The following is a 22676-nucleotide window of genomic DNA, read 5'->3' as shown; positions in this document are numbered from 1 at the left end:
GGACATAGGCTGAGTCAGGTGTGGGCTGAACCAGGACTGCACTGACCTGGCAGCAGAGAGCCCAGCTAGCTGGTGGGGGATTTGGCAGGCTGTGGCCAAGCAGCTTGGGGCTGCACAAGTGGAGCTCTGTGGGGTGACTGGAATTGGGAGCAGGCAAAACCCAGAAGCCACCACGGTTTACAGAGCCACTGGCCTAAAACATGGGGGTGGTCTAAAACAGGGGGTGGTCTGGCCTAAAATAGGGAGCCATGGGGTTCCCACACAGACATGATGGACCTGGACCTCTCACAAATCCCTCTCACACTGTCACTGGTAATTTCCATCAGGAACAACATAATGGACCCCTTTGGGGGCCCCTGTAGGACCTTGCCCTCAATGTGGATTAGTAATGGTAGGGAATGTTCCATTCTCTGAAGGGAGGTTGGATAACGTACTCTATCTACCACCAGAGGAAGATGGGTCCTGAACTCAGTGCAGCCTGGAATGTTCCTAGCCGTGACCACAGAATGTGAACACAGACCTATAGGGATTCAGAGGTGACACAGGCTCCTGTGCTGAATATGGGCCCCACATCAAACCGGTAGGGTTTATAGTGAACAATATTCATACACTTTCTCCATATTTGGGAGCTACCCTCTTCCATGATGCAGCTTTCTGGTCCTTTTTCCAACCATGACACCATCTCCCCAGACAATAACCTGGGTCCACCTGCATATTAGCTGTCAGGTGCAGGCAAAAACTAGTAAAGTCATAGGCCCTCTGGAATATACCTAAAACAGACCTACTAGCTTTTTCCAAAACGGAGACTCCAATTTTCATCTGCAATATTCTTGCCTTTAGGTTCATGATTAGTCAACAATTTGTTCTACATTATATCTTAACACTTTTTCAGCCACCAGGTTCCAGATGACAGCATGATGCCAACCTGACCTCCTTGGGCAGAGAACCCCACCATGAATCTTGGAGCCCCACATCCCCAGAACCCTGCCCCACTAGGGAAAGAGAGAGACAGACTGGGAGTATGGATCGACCTGTCAATGCCCATGTTCAGCAGGGAAGCAATTACAGAAGCCAGAGTGAGGATTCCGGTTTGAGCCCCCAGTTTACCACCTGCAGAAGAGTCGCTTCACATGCGGTGAAGCAGGTCTGCAGGTGTCTTATCTTTCTCTCCCCCTCTCTGTCTTCCCTCCTCTCTCCATTTCTCTCTGTCCTATCCAACAACGACGACATCAATAACAACAATAATAACCACCACAACAAGGGCAACAAAAGGGGAAGAAATGGCCTCCAGGAGAGTGGATTCATGGTGCAGGCAGCAAGCCCCTGGAGACAGAAAAAACAAACAAACAAACAAAACCTAGAGAGAAACTTATACTCATGAATCAGTTTTATCTTTTTCTTTTTTGTTGTCAGTGGTCACTTGGCAGTGAATTCCAAAGCTTGTGTAATAAGTACCTTTGCTCGCTCAGCAGGGGGCAGCAAGTCAACGTAAGAGTTGGGTTAAGAAGCCTCAGCTCTAGGAAATGGCTTCTCTGGATATGGGGCAGCTCGGCCACGTGAGCCACCCGGGTTTAATGCCAGCCCCCACTGCACTGCAGGTGCTGCAGTCTACTTCACTCTCAATCTGCCTTTCTGCATGTCTCTATCCAAAAAAACATAAAACTGAATCCTCTTCGACACGTGGATGAGGCCCAGAGTGGTGAACGGAGAAAGAAGCTAGCAAAATAAACCCTGCTTAGGACTAAGTTTTTTTTTTCTTTCCCCAAACCATCTTTTATTTGTGATTAATAGTGGGTTACAAGACTGTAAGATACAGGGTCTAGTTCCACTCCATAGTTCTGTGTCTTCAACCTTCTTGAAATGATCACTATAGTTTTCACAAAGTCTTTTTTTAAATCTTATTTATTTATTTATTAATGAGAAAGATAGGAGGAGAGAGAAAGAATCAGACATCACTCTGGCACATGTGCTGCTGGGAATCGAACTTAGGACCTCATGCTTGAGAGTGTAAAGCTTTATCACTGCGCCACCTCCCGGACGACCACCTCACAAAGTCTTCAAAACAGTCTGGATTTTTTTCCCCCTCAACTCATGTGGATCAGTTATTTAGATTCCACATACGAGTGAAATCATCTGGTAGTTGTCTTTCATCTCTTATTTCATTAAGAATAGTCATCCACCTGCAGGGGAGTCGCTTCACAGGCAGTGAGGCAAGTCTGCAGGTGTCTATCTTTCTCTTCCCCTCTCTCCCCCTCCTCTCTCCATTTCTCTCTGTCCTATCCAAAAACAAATGGCATAAACAGCAATGATAATAATCACAACAGGGTTACAACACAATGGCAACAAAAGGGAAAAAGAAATGGCCTCCAGGAGTAGTGGATTCATGGTGCAGGCACTGAACCCCAGCAATAACTCTGGAGGCAAAAAAAAAAAAAAGAAAAAAAGAAAGAAAGAATAGTCACCTACTCACTACCTCCAGTTCCATCCCTTTTGCCTCAAAGGATATGATAGCGTCTATTTGATTGCAGAGTAGTATTCCATGGAATATATATTCCACAACTTCTCCAACCAGTCATCTTATGATGGGCATGTAGGTTGCTTCCATTCTTTGGCTATTGTGAATAATGCAGCTATGAACACAGGGGTGCCTATAGGACTAATTGTTGAAGGAGGGTTGAAGCTGAAATGGCTGGGGGTAGTCAAGCAGAATGCTGACAGAAGCCCTTTACTCAATCTGACCCATTACTTTTTACAAATTACAAAGACACACACAAATGCCCGTGGTAAATAGGTTATTGTTAGATTTTATTGATTTATCTTTTTAGCACTTTCAAATTTTTCTGTAGTGAGTATTTGATATTTATTAAAAAGCTTTATTTTGAGACAGAGGCCAAGCAGTGGTTGGGGACAGGGAGATAATGTAGTGTGTGAGAACACTGAACCCGCATCCCTGAGAAGAGAGTGCTCTGTTCACAGAAGGTGCTAAGGGTCAGACCTGGACCTTCACTCAGTACTCTACCCAACCTCTTGGTTGCTTGTACACAACACTTGGATAATTAGAAACAATTATAATGATCAATGTTTCAAGTAAGGTCTATAAGATACAACAGTCTGGGGCTGGGTGGTGGCATACCTGGTAGAGGACACATGTTAGAATACATGTTACAGCATCAGGGTTAAGTTCCCCAGGGACTGCAGGTGTCTTTCTTTCTCTTGGGTCATTGTACACATGGCAAAGCAGTGTACCAAGTGTGCTATTTCACCAGCCCTGTCTCAGGCTCATGGACCTGACCACACGATGAAGTTTAATGGGGCTTGTGAACCAGTAGGAAAATGACTCACAAGTTACAAATCCTGAGCCTGGCTTACAATGTCATTCTCTGCTTTTACATTTCCTCATTGTACTGATAGATCTAAGGAACCACAAAGCTGACCTGTCACTGCTCTGAGCTGAAAGTGAGGGTCACAGGCTGGCCCTGCACACATAGCAGCTGCCCCCGGAGTAGGCCAGCACCTCCCCGTCCCCCACTCTCCTAGCCTGCTCCTGCGGGAATCAGGGGCATTCACCCTACCAGTGTTCTGCAAGACTGATTCTGTTCTTTTCCTGTTTAGCCAGAGGGAACAGACTTTTCTTTCTTTTCTTTTCTTTTCTTTTCTTTTCTTTTCTTTTCTTTGTCCTATCCTATTTATTTGTTTAGTTTCATTTTTATTTTTTAATGGGGGATTAATGGTTTATAGTGAATACAGTTGTTGGCACATGTATACAATTTTCTTAGTTTTCTGCCAGATTTTTTCACTCCCAGCTTATCCAGGGCTTCCTGCATGTGCAAGTTTTATTATTTGCTTCTAAGAGAGAGAAGGACACTAAAACACTGTTCCAACATCCATGACATTTGCCTATTTTATCCAGGGTTTTAATTATTTTCGTGGTGTTTAGTTGTACTTAGAAGGAACGGGAGAAAATGAGTTTATCTCATGGTGTCTCAGAACTGCTAAATCCTCCCTCATTTCAATAATAGACAAATTCAAACTGAATCACACCATGAGGGCTCATACATTTCCTGCATTTCGGCTTCGTGACACAGCAAATCTGCCTCATGCATACTTGCACACACATTGAAAAAAGAAACGAGTGTTCTAACCAGAACTGTAGATGAAGACACTGAGATGCTGAATGGGGGGAAAAAGAAAAAGAGCACATCATCATGTAATCACTAAATATTCGAGCCTGGAGCATTCTCTGTGAGTGCCTAGTTGAGCGCCTCCATAGCGAGGACAAAATGGGCCAGCCAGATTCAAGTTCGGGTACTTCATTTCCCAGCCTTTACTTTCTCGCCTCCACAATGGGGCCAGAGTGGAGGTTTCTGGGAAATCATGAAATGAGTTGACAGAGGGAAATTCCAAACTGGAGTCAGCACACCATGTGGAGGGCTGAGCTCATGCACATATATCTACTGTGCTACCCTACCCCTTGGCACCCTGGACACACACACACACACACACACACACACACACACACACACACACACACCTTCTTGACACCCAGGCCAGGGCCTTCTCATCAGGACTGATAAGCACTGTTAGGTCTTGACTTTAAAAAAGAAGACCTCACCTGTGCTAAGGGGGAGATACCCCTTTCCTTTGCATGCATTTTCCTTTCCTCTTTCAACAAGTGTTATTAGTTCACACACGCGAGGCCTGACTCAGTTGTTTGTACCCCACATGGGAACTCTATCATAGCTTTGCGTAGTGGTGTTCCTAAGAACCTAATAATGGCCTCAAGTAAAAGCCTTTTTTCACTTGCAGTTGAAGCTCTGACTCAGCTAATTATTGCTTAATACCTGGCACTCAGCCACAGCATGGAAAATGAGTCTCGGTTTGGAGATGGCTCAGCAGACAGCATATGACTTATGTGGGTGAGGCCCTGGCTTGAACCCCCAGCACAACAATGCTTTTATCTCTTAAAATGCTTTTATCTTTTAAAAGGAAAAGGGTGAGTGTCATTTTCTGTTGAGATTCCCACATTCATTCACTGAGTCTGTCCTGCCTGCTGAAATTCCAGCAGAATTCCCTGGGATTCTGGCAAACTGTTCTTCAGGATATATTTGGAAGTGTTTCCTGGCAAGAACAACACCAGCAAAAGCTCTTGTCTTTTCCCTCTGGTGAGATTTATTTGTAGCTTTATTTTTATTATCTTTTTAATTGTGTGGGGGTGGGGAGAGAGAAAGAGAAAGAGATACCAGAGTACCACTCCATCATTTTACACAGTGCCTGGGGTAGAGTCCAGAGCCTCTGGTCATACAAGGCACGTGCTCTTTCTGGCCTTATTTAGAATTTTAGGAGAAAACCCCTTCTAGAATTGTCTAGGCTGGTGGCTGTTAGGATACCTAGCTGCTAATTCCTTTATTTTAAAAATTATTATTATTATTTGCCTCCAGGGTTATCGCTTGGGCTTGGTGCTGGCACTATGAAGCCACTGTTCCTAGTGTCTTTTATTATTATTTTTAAAAAATATTTATTTATTCCCTTTTGTTGTCATTATTTTTTTTATTGTTGTAGTTATTATTGTTGCCGTTGTTGGATAGAACAGAGAGAAATGGAGATAGGAGGGGAAGACAGACAGGAGGAGAGAAAGACACCTGCAGACCTGCTTCACTGCTTGTGAAGTGACTCCTCTGCAGGTGGGGAGCCGGGTGCTTGAACCGGGATCCTTACACCAGTCCTTGCACTTGGCTGTCACCTGCGCTTAACCCACTGCGCTACCGCCCGACTCCCATATATTTTTTTTCTTTTCATTTTATTGGATAGGACAGAGAGAAATTGAGAGAGGAGGGGAGATATAGAGGGAGAGAAACAGAGAGACACCTGCAGACATGCTCATGAAGCAGACCCCCTGCAGGTAGAGGGTGAGGCTCAAACCGGGATCCTTGAAGGAGTCCTTGAGCTTCTTGCTGTGAGCTACTGCCTGGCTCCCTCACAAGTCACTTTTTTAGAATCAACCTAAAGCCTACAGACTACCCAGCAGCTTTCCAGTTGGAGAGCTTTCCTTCTGCCTCCTAGGCAGTGTGGCTCCCCTAGCTTTTGGGCTGGCCCTCAGCCAGCCAGAGGTTAGCAGACCTTTGGAGAAGTGCTGGCTTGCCCTCAAGGCAGAAACTTGGCTAGGCTGGAGGAAGTGCTACTCTGTCACTGGGTAACATTTAAGGATGATCAAACAGTGGCACAGAGAAAATGCTTACTCCAGAGAACAAAGTTAAAAATCAGTGTGTATATACACCCACTGAGCTGGGAAGGAGCAATAGCCCAATAGCTAGGTCAGCTTTTCCCTCTACTCAGTGCTGGGGAGAGGTGCCTGTGTCCACCACACAGCTGGGTTTTTAAAAAAAATATTTATTTATTTATTCCCTTTTGTTGCCCTTGTTGTTTTATTGTTGTTATTGATATCGTCCTAGTTGCACAGGACAGAGAGAAATGGAGAGAGGAGGGGAAGACAGAGAGGGGGAGAGAAAGATAGACACCTGCAGACCTGCTTCACCGCCTGTGAAGCGACTCCCCTGCAGGTGGGGAGCCGGGGCTCGAACCTGGATCCTTACGCCGGTCCTTGCACTTTGTGCCAAGTGTGCTTAACCCACTGCCCAACTCCCCACAGCTGGATTTTGATTGCAGCTCTGACAGTTTCTCTTGTAGCTTCCTTTAAGGTTTTTTTTTTTTTTTTTTACCAGAGTACTGTTTGACTCTGGTTTTATAGTGGTGCAAAGGATTGAAACCTGTACCTTTGGTGCATCAGCCATGAAAATCCTTTTGTGGGAGTCAGGCGGTAGCGCAGCAGGTTAAGCGCATGTGGTGCTAAGCACAAGGACCAGCATAAGGATCCTGGTTCAAGCCCCCAGCTCCCTACCTGCTAGGTGAGTCACTTCACAGGCAGTGAAGCAGGTCTGCAGGTGTTTATCTTTCTCTCCCCCTCTGTCTTCCCCTCCTCTCTCCATTTCTCTCTGTCCTACCCAACAACAACAACATCAATAACAATAATAACTACAACAACAATGGCAACAAATGGGAAATAAATAAATAAATAAATCCTTTTGCATAAACACTATGTACCTCCCCCGCCCTCCTTTAAGGGAACTTGGAGGCTGCCTCCTCATAGCCAGGAGATAGACAAAGAAGTGAAGGGCTAAGGTCATCTCTGCAGGAGCTCCTTGTTGGAGAGCAGGAGTGAATTAGGTCCTTTGTTTAAGGAAACGGTCCTCTGGATGGAGGAGATAACACAGTGAGTTATGTGAAACACTTTGATGCTGGAGGTCCCAAGGTTCCAGGTTCAATCCCCCAACAGCCCTAAAAGCTAGAGGTGATCAGTGCTCTGGCTAAAAAATAGAGATGCCAGGGTGGCTGGGAATTATTGCATTGGGTTAAGCATACATAGTGCAAAGCTCAAGGACTGGCTCAAGGATCCTAGTTCAAGCTCCCGGCTCCCTTCCTGCAGGGGGAGTGGTCGCCTCCCAAGCAGTGAAGCAAGTCTGCAGGTATCTATCTTTCTCTCCCCATCTCTATCTTTCCCTCCCTCTGAATTTCTCCCTGTCCTATCCAACAATAATAGCACCACCACCGATAACAACAGCAACTATAATAACAGCAACAACAACAATAACAATGGCAAAAAGATGGTCATCAGGAACAGTGGATTCCTAGTGCAGGCACCGAGGCCCAGTGATAACCCTGGAGGCAAAAAACAAACAAACAAAAATACATATGCCAGTGAAATAGCTCACCTAGATAGTGTGCTTCTTTGCCATGTGCATGACCCAGGTTCAAGTCAGGCCCTCACCATACTGAAGGAAGCCTTAGTCCTGTAGTCTATCTAAAGCAAACAAACAAGCAATCACTAGTGCTGTGTTTGTTTGCTGTCTTCCAAGCTCGAGTTTTTTAAATGTCTTGGTAACATTTGTCTTGTTTGCCTTAGCAGACAGTCTTGAAGTCTCCGGAGCAGAGATTCATAAGCAGAAATCATCCCAGGAGGTTACATCAAGCCCACTGTCCTCATCCTCTCCCAAGTGGAACCAGTTCGCTCATCTCTTGCTGCTATTACAATACCTCCTGGTTTTCCAGCTTCCCTGGCAATAAAGACCAAGTACATTATTCATTTTAACACAAGTAATCACAGAGACCCGTATCTCAAGATGGAGGCAAGAGACTAGAAAATCAGATTTCTTGGCATCAGTCTCCAGACTAGGTTGTTGTACTAAATGCACGTGTTTGTCCAGTTACTGTGTCTAGCATGTTGATGGCTCAGCCATCTCCATCTGAATGAAGGGTGTACATGAAGTTAGATGTCCATTCCTTCAAGTGACATTCCTTGTTGGAGTGAATCATCTCTACCATCTGGTTTTAAGCAACCAACTTTGTCCTCTAGTTCTTTCTGTAGAGAAGTTTCTTAATGAAGACCGGAGTTTGCCCTTCAGCCAGGAGGACAGTGATCTAACAGTTTTTTTCTTTTTTCTTTTCTTTTTTTACTGGTAACCTTGGAAAGCTCTGCTGACAGTCAATGATGAGTCTGGAATCAGACAAACAGGAAGTAAGTTCAGAAAAAAAAGTCTTAGTGGGGTGATTGAAAGTGAAAGAAAACTTGCTCTTGAGGGCGGTTCCATTTCCCACCCCTTTCCTCACTACGGGATTCCAGGGCAGGATTTGGTGAGTGTGCGATTGCAGGCACAGGGTGCAGCAGGTGAGTGCCTGGCAGAGGCAGCTTTCCCTTCAGCTTAGCGGGACTCACTGGACAGCTTGGCCAAGTGGGGACAACTCTGGGTCCTGCTGGCACCCCGCACCTTGTGGGACTTCTCTGAATCACAGCTACTGGCCTTGCTACTTTTGAATTCTGAGAAATCTTCAGTTCATGCTCCTTTCTCTTTCCTGCTGGATGGGTGATTCAGTAAGACTCTCCCCTCACCCCCCAATCCGTTCTTCATCTCTTCACTTTGACTCAGGGTAGAGGTGAATTATTCTGTGACTGTTGCTGAATTATTCTGAGTGGATTATTCTGTCAGATCTTCAGACACAGCCATGCTGGCCTCTAAGGCTCACAGCCCCTTTCTCCCTTGCCCTGCTCTCAGGAATTCCTTCCATCTTCCCCCTCCTTAATGCCCTCAGCTGCTTCCTGAAGACAACTCCAAATCTTCCAAGACCTATTCCTGAATAGCTCTGTTTCTTTGGGGAAAAAAACAGTGCTGTTTACTGCATATGTACATTAATTTTTAATTTTGTGACCTGTAGTATTTCCTCTGTGCCTGAGTGTAATCGAGGATTCCCGGGGAGTGTCACAGTGCGGTCCTGAGTGGCACTGATAAGTACCCTTACATACCAGTACTGCCTTCTGGTTTGCTCATCCCAATTGTTACTTGCTTTCTTTCTTTTTTTTTTTTTTTTTTTTTTTGCCTCCAGGGTTATCACTGGAGCTTGGTGCCTGCACTATGAATCCACTGCTTCTGGCGGCCATTTTCTTCCCATTGCTGTTGCTGTTGTTGGATAAGACTGAGAGAAATTGAGAGAGGAGGGAGAGAAAGATAGACACCTGCAGACCTGCTTCACTGTTTGCAATGCTTCCCACCTGCAGGTGGGGAGCCGGGGTCTCAAACCAGGATCCTTGTGTTTTGCACTATGTGCACTTAACCAGGTGTGGCACCACCGGGCCCCCAGGGCCCAGTATCTAATCACTGCATTGTATTACCTGATCACACAAGCACTTAATCTGTTAGGAGTGGACCCAGTGGGCTGCTGGTCCTGGTTTATGTAACAGGTAGTCAGACCAAGCCATACTGGTTTACTGTCACAGGGCTTGCATTACCCCACCCACTCACCCATCTTTAGCCTGATCCAACTTGAAAATTTGTTTTGCATTTCCTAGGTTACTGAGATGTTCTGAGCATCACTTTATTAGCTACTTGCTGATCCCTGTCAGGAATTCTGTTCATAGCCACCTCCACAGTCTTTTATTTCTTTTTATTTTTTTAAATGATTTCTTTTTTTAATAATTATTAATATTTATTTATTTATTCCCTTTTGTTGCCCCTATTGTTTTATTGTTGTAGTTATTATTGTGGTTGTTGGACAGGACAGAGAGAAATGGAGAGAGGAGGGGAAGACAGAGAGGGGAAGAAAAAGACAGACACCTGCAGATCTGCTTCACCGCCTGTGAAGCGACTCCCCTGCCGGTGGGGAGCCAGGGGCTGGAACCGGGATCCTTACACCGGTTCTTGGGCTTTGCACCATGTGCACTTATCTTATTGCTCTGCCGCCTGACTCCCGCAGTCTTTTATTTCTTGCCAATTTACAGGAAGTCTCTGTATGTTCTAGATAGTGTAGCTCCCCTGGCTGGCTCTGAGAACACTGGTATACAAATTGTAGTGTTCCCCTTGTGACTCTCACAGCTGGGATTAGTCACAAAACAGTGGCAATTCAGTCACTTCACAGGGCAGAATCAAACAGTGCTGAAGAAGCTTAATCTTTGATCTTGCCAGAGTGTCTTTACCCTGCCCTCTGTAGATAAGAGACACTCCAAAGACACCTCAGTTAAGCCTCTGATTTAGAAGATGGGTTTCTGCCCACTGAAAGCTTAAAGTGTCATTTGGGGGAAGAAGGAAATGCAGTTTCAAAGAAGAGAGGTGTTGGATTCCCTGGCACACACGCTTTCAATGTAAACTTTTCAACTTATAGCAAAAAGGCAGATCTAATATGTATTTTGTCCATTGTTCTATCTCAGTAGCCAGGCCATGGGCCTGGATTTCCCTCATGGGCCTTCAGAGTGCATGAGGAAGGTAGAATCAACTAGCTTTTTTCTTTCCTTCTCCTTCTTCCTCCTCCTCCTCCTCTTCCTCCTCCTTTCTTCTCCTTCTCTTCCTCCTCCTTTTTCTTCTTTTTGATTCTAGCTTTTTCTAAATCTGCTGAAGGCAGATCTTGTGGCCTCAGGCCCAGGGAGGTGACCCTTCTGTCTGGGTGCACCTGAGGGAGCCATGAAAATTTAACTATGGGAGTTAGCACAAACTGAGAGTGAAGGTGAGGGGCCTTGAAGCTTCTCAAGCTCAAGGGACTTCAGAAGGGCTCGAGTAATATTTATTGACTGAAAAGAGTAAGGATTTAATAATGGAAAACAAAATAAAATACACAGAAGAAGAGAGGTGTTGGATTCGTTAGTCTGCAATCCAACTCTTACTGTAGAATGTGGAAACCCCAAAGGTTAACTGACTGTGTAAAGTCACACAGCCACAGGCAAAGTTCAAGTGGCAGGGTTCCTAGATTCCTGTTCCACGCCCCGCCCCAATCTTGGTAGCTCTAGAAGCCAGAGCTGACAGACTAGCCAGTTTCCTTACTGAACAGCAACCCAGCTTGCTATGACTCTTGAAAACAGGAAGTAAAGTAGCTGTGCTCTTTGTGTTTCGTTTTATTCTTACCGTAGATGTGCTGGGGGAAGAAGGCCTGTGAAGAAGCTCCTACCACCGTGAGGGCACTGGGATTTGCTTCTTTGGTAAGATTTCTTGGGCCATTGGGGGAAGAAATCCTTGGATTCTAGAGCTTTCTAGACTGCCGAGGGCACGACCTGGTGGTCTCGAGGCCTGTAGGGTCACCCTGTATTTGTGCACAAGTGGAAGAGTCGGAAGAGTTTGCAGTTCTCTCAGAGCTGTGGTGAGGGTCTGGAATTCAGATTTCAAGGCCCCACCTGCTAAGGTTAGACCTTCCTGGTTTAACTTTTTTTTTTTTTTTTTTTCCCCAGGAGTGTTCCAAGTACAATTATCTGTGTAGGGGGCTCATTCCAATTCTAGTCAAGTCACTTCATATTCTTTAGCTGTTTGAGAAACTTTGTCAAGTTTGTATCCATTTCTTCTAAGTTCAACACTGTGGTCACTTCACCACCTCCCAGGCCTGTACATTTATCTCTCTCATCCCCATCTATGTAGATTTTGCCTCAAAAAGTCAATGCATGTTTTATGTTTGTTTTCCCTAGCATTGAGGTAGCTTTCCATACCTTCAGTGGAAGGAATTCACCTGTTGCTAGGATATTGTTTAGAAAGATTATTTGTGATTAGATGAAAACTATTTATAATTAAATTGTGGCAAGTAATAGGCTTTTTTTTTGGTTTCTCTTTACTGATTAGTAGGAATACTTTAAAAATAAAGACTAGAAACCAAAATGTAAATCATTTTTTAAAGTTTATTTTTTATTTAACTTGAGTTAATTGTTCATTGGATAGAGACAGAGAAAAATCAAGAGTGAAGGGGGAGATAGAAAGGGAGTAAGAAAGAGAGACACCTGCAGCTCAACTTCAGGAAGTCTTCCCGCATCAGGTAGGGACAGGGGTTTGAATCTGGGTCCTCAAAAATTGTAACATGCACTCAACCAGGTGCTACACCCCGTAGGCCTCTAAATCATTTTTTAAATTTTTATTTTATGAAGGGAAAGCACAGAGCAGAACTTAGGCTGGAGTTGGTGTATTACACCCAAGGAAAGGAAGGACTCGGGTGAGGGAGAGTGTTCAGGTCCTGGAACATGCTGGCGGAAGAGGACGTAGGTGAGGGTTAGAGTATTATGCGGAAAATTGAGAAATGTTACACATGTACCAGCTACTATATTTTACTGTCGACTATAAACTATGAATCCCCCCAATAAAGAAAAATAAATAAATAATTTTCTTTTTAATGTGTGAGCCACATGTTGTGTTGTCAGAAAAGTCATGAGCCATTTTTGCATAGAAAAACATAGAAAAAAATACGTCGGGAGTCAGGCTGTAGTGCAGCAGGTTAAGCACATGTGGTGCAAAGCTCAAGGACCGGCGTAAGGATCACAGTTCAAGCCCCCAGCTCCCTACCTGCAGGGGAGTCACTTCACAGGCGGTGAAGCAGGTCTGCATGTGTCTATCTCCCTCCCCCCCCCGTCTTTCCCTCCTCTCTCTATTTCTCTCTGTCCTATCCAACAAGAACAACATCAATAACAACAACAATAATAACTACAACAATAAAACAAGGGCAACAAAAGGGAATAAATACTTTTTAAAAAAATTAAAAATTAAAGAAAAAAATACATCATGACTTTCTCCACAACCATATATATCAGGGAAGTATATTAGTGAGACAGTTTGAACTTACAATTTTGAAGCACAAAGTTTGATTTCTAGCACCATGTGTGTTAGAGCGAGACTCTTCACCAGTTTCTTATAACAAATTAACAGTATTTTGTTTAATACATAAGAGAGAGTTTCACATGAACACAGACAGAGAGAGAAACCAGAACAAATACATAAGAGAGAGAGAGTGTTTCACATGGACAGAGAGAGAAGCCAGAACACCAGCCCAATATCTGTGGCACTGGGGGTTAAAGTGGGAACCTCAGTCATGCAAGTCTGGTGTTCTACCAGTTGAGATCCCCTCACCCCTTACCTGTCACCAAAATGTAAATCTTAGTTGACGACTACTACTATATTCACCCATTCACAAAAACACACTTAGCCTTTGACATACATGCCCACTGACTTACACACACACACACACACACACACACACACACACACACACACACACACACACACACCCATTCAACTCCGGCAACTTTTTTTTTTTTCTTTTGAGGAATTAAAAAGTCACAGGATAATACAGTGAATAGTATAATTGTAAGCAGCGGTTCACAAAATTAGAGACCTGTGCTTGTGTGGTTAAATTTGTATAGGTCAAGTGATCAGTTTCATTCAGTTTGGAAATTACAAGGTTGGTTTTAAGCTCTGTTCAGGTTTGGATGGCTGGCTGTGTGGAAGTCCCAACTGCAGGGCCTTGTGGGTGACAGGGCAGGTCCCATTTGGTGCTGTCTTCATGGACTGAGGGGAAGGCCAAACTATCCCCTAAGGGCGTGGACTTAAGAGCAACTTAGAAGCACTCAGGAGTTTTGAATGAGGTGCAGATTTTGTTTCAAATTAACACACATTTTGTATTTATATTCCCAACAAAAAGGTACTTTTCCATCTCACTGAAGGAACTGGTCTGTGCTTGAATATTTTTAGAAGGATTATTTGTGACGAGATTATATCCATTTGCTATTGTACCTAAAACAGTGGCAGAGTTGAAATGTCAAGTTCTGGCTTTGAATTCAGGCTCCAGCAGGTGTGAACTTGGTTGATAAGGTTCTGAGGAGCTCTCTACTACAATGGATCTATAAAGAATTTTTGTTATTGTGTCTTGAGTTATTTTTCTTTGTATAAGAATTTAAATATTTTCTTTTTTTTCTCCTGGATTTTTTTTTTTTTTTTTTGCCTCCAGGGTTATTGCTGAGGCTCAGTGCTGGCACCTCGAATCCACTGTTCCTGGAGGCTATTTTTCCCCCTGTTTTGTTGCCCTTGTTGTTTTATTGTTGTGGTGGTTATTATTATTGTTGTTGGATAGGACAGAGAGAAATGGAGAGAGGAGAGGAAGACAGAAAGGGGGAGAGAAAGACAGACACTTGCAGGCCTGCTTCACTGCTTGTGAAGTGACTCCCCTGCAGGTGGGGTGGTGGGGGGCTGGAACTGGGATCCTTAGGCCTGTCCTTGCCCTTGGTGCCATGTGTGCTTAACCTGCTACACTACTGCTTGACTCCCTAAATTTAAATATTTTCTTAGTGATTTAAAAAATTATGAAATAACAAGGGTATAATTCCACACCTTTCCCACCACCAGAGTTGTGTGTCCCTATTCCCTCCACTGGTTCTCTCCAGGCCACAGACATATTATTTCTATAGATATCTATATTTTAATATATTTGTCCATTGTTTTCTATGGTCCTGGCTTCTCTTCCCTTCTAACTCACACCTATACCTATTACTACTTCCAAATGTCCTTTTATTTTTTTTCTCCTCTTCTCTCTCCAGGTCCTTGGGTCCTGATGGAGTTGGAGTTCAGAGCCATCTGGTCATCTTCCCCTAACATTTCTCCCCCTTTGGGAGTATGGGCCAAAATTATTTTCGGGGTGCAGAAGGTGGGAGGTCTGGCTTCTGTAGTTGCTTCTCTGCTGGACATGGGTGTTGGCAGGTAGATGCATACGCCCAGCCTGTTTCTTTCTTTTCCTATTAGGGGTAAATGGTCTGGGGAAGTGAGATTCCAGGACACACTGGTGAGGTTATCTCCCCAGGGAAGTCAGGATTTACTTGTCTGATGATTCTAATAAAGGTTGTCATAGGGACAATAATGGTCCTTGAGTTGATATATATAGTATATCTCTTGGCCAATTGTATACACTGTTTCTTTTAAAGATTATCAAGGCATTATAAATTAAAAATTCAAATTTATATATTTTATAAAAGTATATACTCATTCCAAATTTTATATACACAGATATGAGTCAAACGGAAAGAAACCACCAAATGTGACCAAGGAAATAGTTCTAACTGGCAAGTTTCTAAATGATTTTTTATTTTTATTTTCTGTACTTTCTCTAAGGAACCAGTGTTACATTTCCTACTTTAGGATAAGAAATAGAATAATGAATGCTCTTCAAAGTGTTTTCCAAAGCTTCTAGTCCATGAGCTAGGTTAGCTAACGTAGGTGTCATAAAATGAGGACCACTCAGGGGCCCTGTGCTTACAGACGTTGAGGCTTAGAAGTGGCTCCTTGTGAAAAGTGCGAACCCTGCTGCAGGTCACTGACTCCCAGGCACTGTAACCAGAGACCTTGACTAGAGACCTAAACAAATAGGGACTGAATGTCATATGCTGGTGTGTCTTCGAAAACCTGCACCAGCAAAGAAGCCTCACCAGCACTTTCCCTTCTAAGTGCTCATTTTCTTGTTGTTGCTGCTGCTGCTGTTGTCATCCCTGGGACCTTACTGCTCTGGTTAATATCTTCAGAGAGAATGTTGGAGACAGAGAGGGAAAGGGAAAGCCACCATAGCAACATGACTTCCTCCAGTGCCGCTGTGTGCAGGCTCAGACCACGTTGCATGCCTGGGAAAGCCTGGGAAAGTGTTATTCTGTTGGTCCCATGTGTCCATTTTGACAAAATACAAAATTGCTTAGAAAGCATTGTCTTCTTCTTCTTCTTTCTTTTTGTAGATAACAAAATGAGAAATGAGCCAAGTAACAATTTGTTATATACATCATGGCATCCTGAGTTGTATTATTTTTATTTATTTCTATTTATTTATTACCTGAGCACTGCTCAGCTCTGGTTTATGGTGGTGTGGGGGATTGAACCTGGGACTTTGGAACCTCAGGTATAAGAGGCATAATAATACCTGTCTAGTATTATTTTTACAACATTTTATTATATACTGTGAGAAACTGCTTATTGAGTATATCACAATAGCCTGAAGAAAGTTCATTACTTTTGACTTAATGATATTGCTTCTAAAATTATCCTAGGAAAACAGACGAGGTGTGTAGAGATTTGCATTCAAAGATTGTCCTAAATGCAGCCACAGTGGCTTTGTTCATCTTGGTCCATTCTTTTCTGTATTTTCTAAAATGAATATCATAAGCACTGTTTTCAATGAAAAAAAAAGTAATCTTGGAAGCAATAAAGTAGATTTTACTTTTATTTATTCTGGGGGTGTTGATTTTATTCTGTAAAAATGAGATATTTGACAGTAACTAAAATAGTTAAAAATTCAAGGGCACTGGACCTTATAATAAATCAAAGGAGCTAATTTAGATATTCACCAGTATAACTGAAAGTCTCATTTTTTTTTAATTTGAGTGCATGCACACTAGAACAAGTAATACAGACACTGTAAAAATTCAAACTGCAAAAGAGTCTAGAAGGCAAAGCAAGGCTCCCTTTCATGTCTGTCCTCCTCCCTCTAGTTCCTCTCATAGTTTCCGGTGTGTTTTATTCTAAATTGCATGAGTGCACAACCTGTGTGCCACCTAATAGTGCATTTGATAGTTTTCACATTAACTTCCCCATTACTTAAAATAGTGGAGTAAAATTCTTTAGAATGTGAACAACAGATTATCTAACTTTTCCAAATGAACAAACACTTGTCACTGCCCTTATCTCAAGAAATGACTCCATAATTGTACGTTTAATTCAGTAACACTATTGTTCAGTGAGAATGCAAGAAAAACATCTGGAAATTAAACTGTGTCCACATTTTGACAGTCAAATTACCTACCTAGCTGCTTGTTCTCACTACCTTCCAATACTGTCAACTTTTCTGCTTTACCAGTTTGGTAGTTGAAAAGTGGTCTTCATAATTTCAATTTATACTTTTTTCCAATACTTCTTCTTGTTGGTTTAACCATTTTATATAGTATGTTATGAGGTTCCTCTCTTGGTACTTTTCACATTACTGATCACTCTTGCCTGGATTGACTTGTGTCTAAGTAAGGTAATTAAAGGGTTCACAGTTGTGGAAATTGACAGTTGTTTCAATATTATTTTAATCCCTGAGTTGGAGCACAGTGGCTTAAAAGCCTCTTTTGTTCTTTTTCTTCCCTGTAGGCTATGGGAGCCTGAGGGCTTTTAAACTATAAGTAGGCTTCTTAGCTTAATCACTGACTCCTGACCAAGAGATAAAGCAGGGTGGGGCAGAGATAATCTAGTGGATATGCAAAAAGACTCTCACAACTGCTAGGCCACTGAGGTGTAGATCTCCTGAGTTTCCTTGTTAGTTCTCTGTCCCCTAGTATCAGCACAGTCCCCCCCCCCCCTCCAGATTCAGAGGGCAGTAGCAATGGAGACTCACAGTTACATTTGGTGACTCTTAGGGGAGTCCTCTTCTTCCTTCAGCCGTCTTTTTGATGGTGAAACAGACTGGAGGTGGTGGTGTCTCAACTGGTGAACTGCCGGACTGTTATCAGCTACTTAATCTCTCCCTAGGCTCCTCTCTGTCCACGACCCACACGTGTTTGCACTCATCGGTGATTTGGTGGGTTCCTGAAGTCGTTCTAGTCCTGTCTTGTTACAGTCACAGGTGATCTCCTTTGGTATTCCTAGTTGACCCTGGAGAGTAGAGGAGAGGAGAGGAGAGGAGGGGAGGGGAGGGGAGGGGAGGGGAGGGGAGGGGAGGGGAGGGGAGAGAAGAGAAACACAGCTGCTGGTGGTCCATAACCCTGCCTCCCTCAATTGATATATTTTAAGCTAAGAGTAAGATTGAACATCTTTACAAATTTTAACAAAATAAATAAAGCGAGAAGTAACACTTTTCTCTGAACTCTCTGTTTTGCCTATTGGTGCATTAAGTTATTGGTCTTTCTTATCATATATATATACTTTTTTTGCTGCCAGAGTTATCACTGCGGCTCTGTGCTCACACTATGAATTCAACCTCTCCCCATGGTCATTTTTTTTTCTTTCTATTTTTATTTGACAGGACAGAGAGAAATTGAGAAGGGGAGGCAGTAGAGAGGGAGAAGGGAGCCCCCCCCTGCAGATGGGGAGCTGGGGGGCTCAAATCCAAGTCCATGAGCATGGTGATTAATGTGTTTAACTGGGTGTGCCCAACCCCCTATATTTCTTTGAGAGGGAGAGACAAGTGCACCAGAGCCTCACTCTGGCACATGTGATGCCTAGGGTGGAACACAGGACTTCATGTTTGAAAGCCTGAAACTTTTTAAATTAATTAATTAGATACAGACAGAGAAACTGAGAAGGAAGAGTAGGTTAGAGAGGGAGAAGGAAAGACACTTGCAGCACTGCTTCACCACTTGTCAAACTTGCCCCCTGCAGGTGATGACTGGAGGACTGGACTTGGGACCTTGTCACCACCTGGGCCCAAGAGCCCAAAGCTTTATCCACAGTGCTACCTCCCAGGGTGCTTTGTGCTCTTTCTCTCTGCCTCCAAAAAGACTTATTTATTTAGTCAGACACAGAAAGAGAGAGAGAGGGAGTTGGAGAGAGAGGAGAGAGAGACAGAGACAGAGAAGAAACCAGAGCACCATTCTGGCATACATGATGCTGAAGACTGAACCCTGGCCTCACACTTGCCAGTCCTGTACTCTACTTGCTGAACCACCTCCCTAGTTATGCTGCTTCCCTCCCTCCCTTTTCTCCCTCTCTCCTTCCCTCTTTCTTTCCCTTCCCCTTCTCCTCGTCCTCTTTTAGAAATAATGCCTGTAGTCATTTAAAAAGAGTTATTTATTAACACAAGAGAAAACCAGAGCATCACTCTGTGGTGTCATGGATTGAACGTGGGCCACGCACTTTCAAGTCCAGTGCTCTAACCACTGCTTCACCCCTCCCCCGCCCCCAGTCACACTCTTTCTGTTTAAAACATTGGCTTATTGTTTTAAGAATATTAGTCCTTTCATTGTGATGGATCACATTTCTGCCTCCTTCCCCTGTGCAGATTTTTAAAAAATTGCTTAGGTGATTCTTATAAAATATTGGAGTTGTTATTTAAGGAAATACATTGGCATTTCTTTAATGGCTTCCAGCTCTTCTGTAGTTAGAAAAGACCTTTGCTGGGAGCCCGACAGGTGGCACAGGGAGTATGGTGCTGGGCTTGGGTGCATGAGGGCCTGAACTTGATTCCCTGCACCCCATGTGCCAAAGTGATATTTGGCTCTCTTCCTCTCTCTCCCTCTCTATCTTGCACTAGTAAAGCAAATCTTAAAAAGAAAAAAGTTCACACAGGTTATCTCACTTGTAGGTGGAACTTAAGAAACCAGGAGGGCAAGGTAAAACACAGGGAGAAACAGGCTGGGGGTCTGGATCGACCTGTCAATGTCCATGTACAGCAGAGAAACCATTACCAAAGCCAGACCTCCCACCTTCTGCACCCCATAAAGATCTTGGGTCCATACTCCCAGAGGGATAAAGAATAGGGAACCTTCCAGTGGAGGGAGGGTATGGAACTCTGGTGGTGGGAATTGTATGGAATTTATCTTACAATATTGTCAATCATTATTAAATCACTAATAAAAATTATTAAAAACACAGGGAGAAACTTGCAGGTGAGGACTGGTGACATGAACCTGGGTACGTAATAATGTATGTGTTCAGTTAGGTGCACCACCATCTGGCCCTTCTAGGGTTTTACATTTATCTACTAGCTTTTGTTTTATTTTTTAGTTTTCAAGAGAGATGTGTAAATTTCCTGATATTTGGAAATAGCAAGTTCTTTGAATTCTCATGTTATTTTGAAAGTTTAAGTTCTAATATTTTCATTTCTTTCTTTTTTTGAATACTTAAATTATTTATTATTAAATCACTATTTAATAATGATTAACAAGATTATAAGATAACAAGGGTACAGTTCCATACAGTTCCCACCACCAGAGTTTTGTGTCCCATCCCCTCCATTAGAAGTTTTCCTATCCTCTATCTCTCTGGGAATATGGAGCAGAATTCTTTATGGGGTGTAGAAGGTGGGAGGTCTGGCTTCTGTAATTGCTTCTCTGAACATGGGTGTTGACAGGTGGATCCATACCCCCAACCTGTTTCTGCCTTTCCCTAGTGGGGTAGGGCTCTGGGGAGGTGGGGTTCCAGGACACATTGGTGAGGTCATCTGCCCTGGGAAGTCAGGTTGGCATCACGGTAGCAGTATCTGCAACTTGGTGGCTGAAAGGTGCCAAGATATAAAGCAGGACAAATTGTTGAATAAACAGAAACCCAAAGGTAGGAATAAAGCAGATGAAATTAGGGGTCTTCAGGTTGAGAAGAAGCTAAGAAGTCTATTTTAGATATATTCCAAGGGGTCTATGACTTTAGTAATTTTTACCTGAGCCTGATAGCTAACGTGCAGGTGAACTGAAAGTATTCTCTGGGAAGATGGTGTCAGAGTTGAGAATAGGACAAGAAAGCTGAATTAGGCCAGAGAGTATCCTTTCCTCCAATATGAGGGAAGAATATACATACAATTAATTGTAAACTCCATCGATCTGACCTACCAATGTGATTATAACTTCTCTTCTTTTCTGAGGGCAAACTTCCTGGCCTCCCCCGCTGACTTCCTTACACTGCGTCATACCAAGAGCTCACCCAAGCTACGGTCTTAACATTTTTTACACACTGCACACACTCCCTTTACACATCACGTGCTTTCCTCATTCTGCTCCCAAGTTCTGTTTTCCTCCTTGCATTTCCCCAAAGGAAATCATCTTCTGAATTTGGGTTATCTTTCCAGAACCTTATTGTCTTTTTTTTTACATACATGTTCTATAATCAATGAAAATCTAGTTGCAACTTCTGAGGACTTTTTAGAATCAGCTTTTTTTTTTTTTTTTTGCTGTTTTGTACCTTTCTTTTTTTTTTCCACTGTCCTAGTTGCATTACTAGGATATCACTATTGTGTATCTATCTACCTAGTAAATATCTATCTAGTAAATCTTATCTGTCTAGTAAGTATCTGCCTAGTAAATATCTATCTAGTAAATATTATCTATCTAGTATCTATCTATCTAGTAAATATATATTTAATAAATACCTATCTAGTAAATATTATCTATCTAGTATCTATCTAGTAAATATATATTTAATAAATACCTATCTAGTAAATATTTATTTAGTAAGTATCTAGTAAATATCAATTTTTCTAGTAAATATCTATCTAGTAAATATATATTTAATAAATACCTATCTAGTAAATATTTATCTAGTAAGTATCTAGTAAATATCTATCTAGTAAATATCTATCTAGTAAGTATCTAGTAAATATCTATCTAGTAAATATCTATCTAGTAAGTATCTAGTAAATATCTATCTAGTAAATATCTATCTATCTAGTAAATATATATTTAATAAATACCTATCTAGTAAATATTTATCTAGTATCTATCTATCTATCTATCTAGTAAATATCTATCGATTTATCTAGTAAATATCTACCTAGTAAATATTTATTTATCTAGTAAATATCTATCTATAATTTCATAAGATGATGTGCATTATTCTTCAGGGCTCTCTGACATTCACAGCTAGGTTTATTTACAGAGGCCACCAGGCTGTGTCCGTTGCCTGTGACTGTGTGAGACTCCATGTGCACATCGGCTGAACACACCCATGCTCCACAGCATATGCTTAGTTTCTTCTTTTCTGTGCTCAACAAGTTTTGATGTAACTGAGCACATTCTGTTAGGTAAGGGCCACATCTTTAAGACATCTTTCTTAATAATAGTATTTTCAAGTGAAGCTGTGCACTGGCATCTGACTCTTTTTCAGTCAATTCTAGTGAAGTGCAAGGACCGGTGTTAAGGATCTCTGAGCTCCCAGCTCCCCACCTGCAGGGGTGTCACGCTTCACAGGCGGTGAAGCAGGTCTGCAGGTGTTTGTCTTTCTCTCCCCCTCTCTGTCTTCCCCTCCTCTCCCGATTTCTCTCTGTCCTATCCAATAACAACAATGTCAACAAAAATGGGAAAAATCACTGTTTCCAGTGACAATTTTACATTTTTCTAATGAGGAAGTGAGAAACCTCAGAGCATGTATTGAAGACCCCATGGTGCATTTGCATCAGGGACCCACAGCTAAAGCCTTGTTTCCTTCTCTTAGATCAACACTAATTTGTTCACCGTTATTCTAATTAAAGGCATTAGTGGTCTCATATATTTACAACACTTTAGCAGGTGGCCCTTTATCTGATTCTCATTTTCACAGAGCAGGAAGTGCAAGAATGCTCTTGTGAAAGATCCAAAACAAACACTGCTCTAAGGGCTTCTTTCATCATGAACTCAGATCTCTGAGAGCAGGGCAAATGGCAAATAATTGGTCAAGGTAATTCCTGGGAGCAAAAACTAT

The 22676-nt window shown here is 42.7% G+C and overlaps 1 protein-coding gene across 4 annotated transcripts in view; it reads left to right on the top strand.

Moving 5' to 3' along the window:
- Positions 1-8239: 8239 nt before the first annotated feature.
- CASP8 (caspase 8) overlaps positions 8240-22676 on the top strand; it is a 43070-nt gene continuing 28633 nt past the window's right edge. Inside the window, exons 1-2 of one of the 4 annotated variants that reach the window (XM_060194144.1) lie at positions 8240-8569; positions 11444-11512. The gene's annotated coding sequence lies outside the window, so the exon portion shown is untranslated. Of the gene's footprint in view, positions 8570-8613; positions 8720-11443; positions 11513-17814; positions 17917-22676 lie in introns of those variants that run through there. The other 3 variants (XM_060194143.1, XM_060194145.1, XM_060194146.1) reach the window with 3 other exon arrangements.

The sequence above is a fragment of the Erinaceus europaeus genome, chromosome 7 (genome assembly GCF_950295315.1).
Source record: "Erinaceus europaeus chromosome 7, mEriEur2.1, whole genome shotgun sequence".
NCBI classification, from domain to species: domain Eukaryota; kingdom Metazoa; phylum Chordata; class Mammalia; order Eulipotyphla; family Erinaceidae; genus Erinaceus; species Erinaceus europaeus.
The sequence above is the reverse complement of the archived record's forward strand: the minus strand, read 5'-3'. Positions and strand labels throughout refer to the sequence as shown.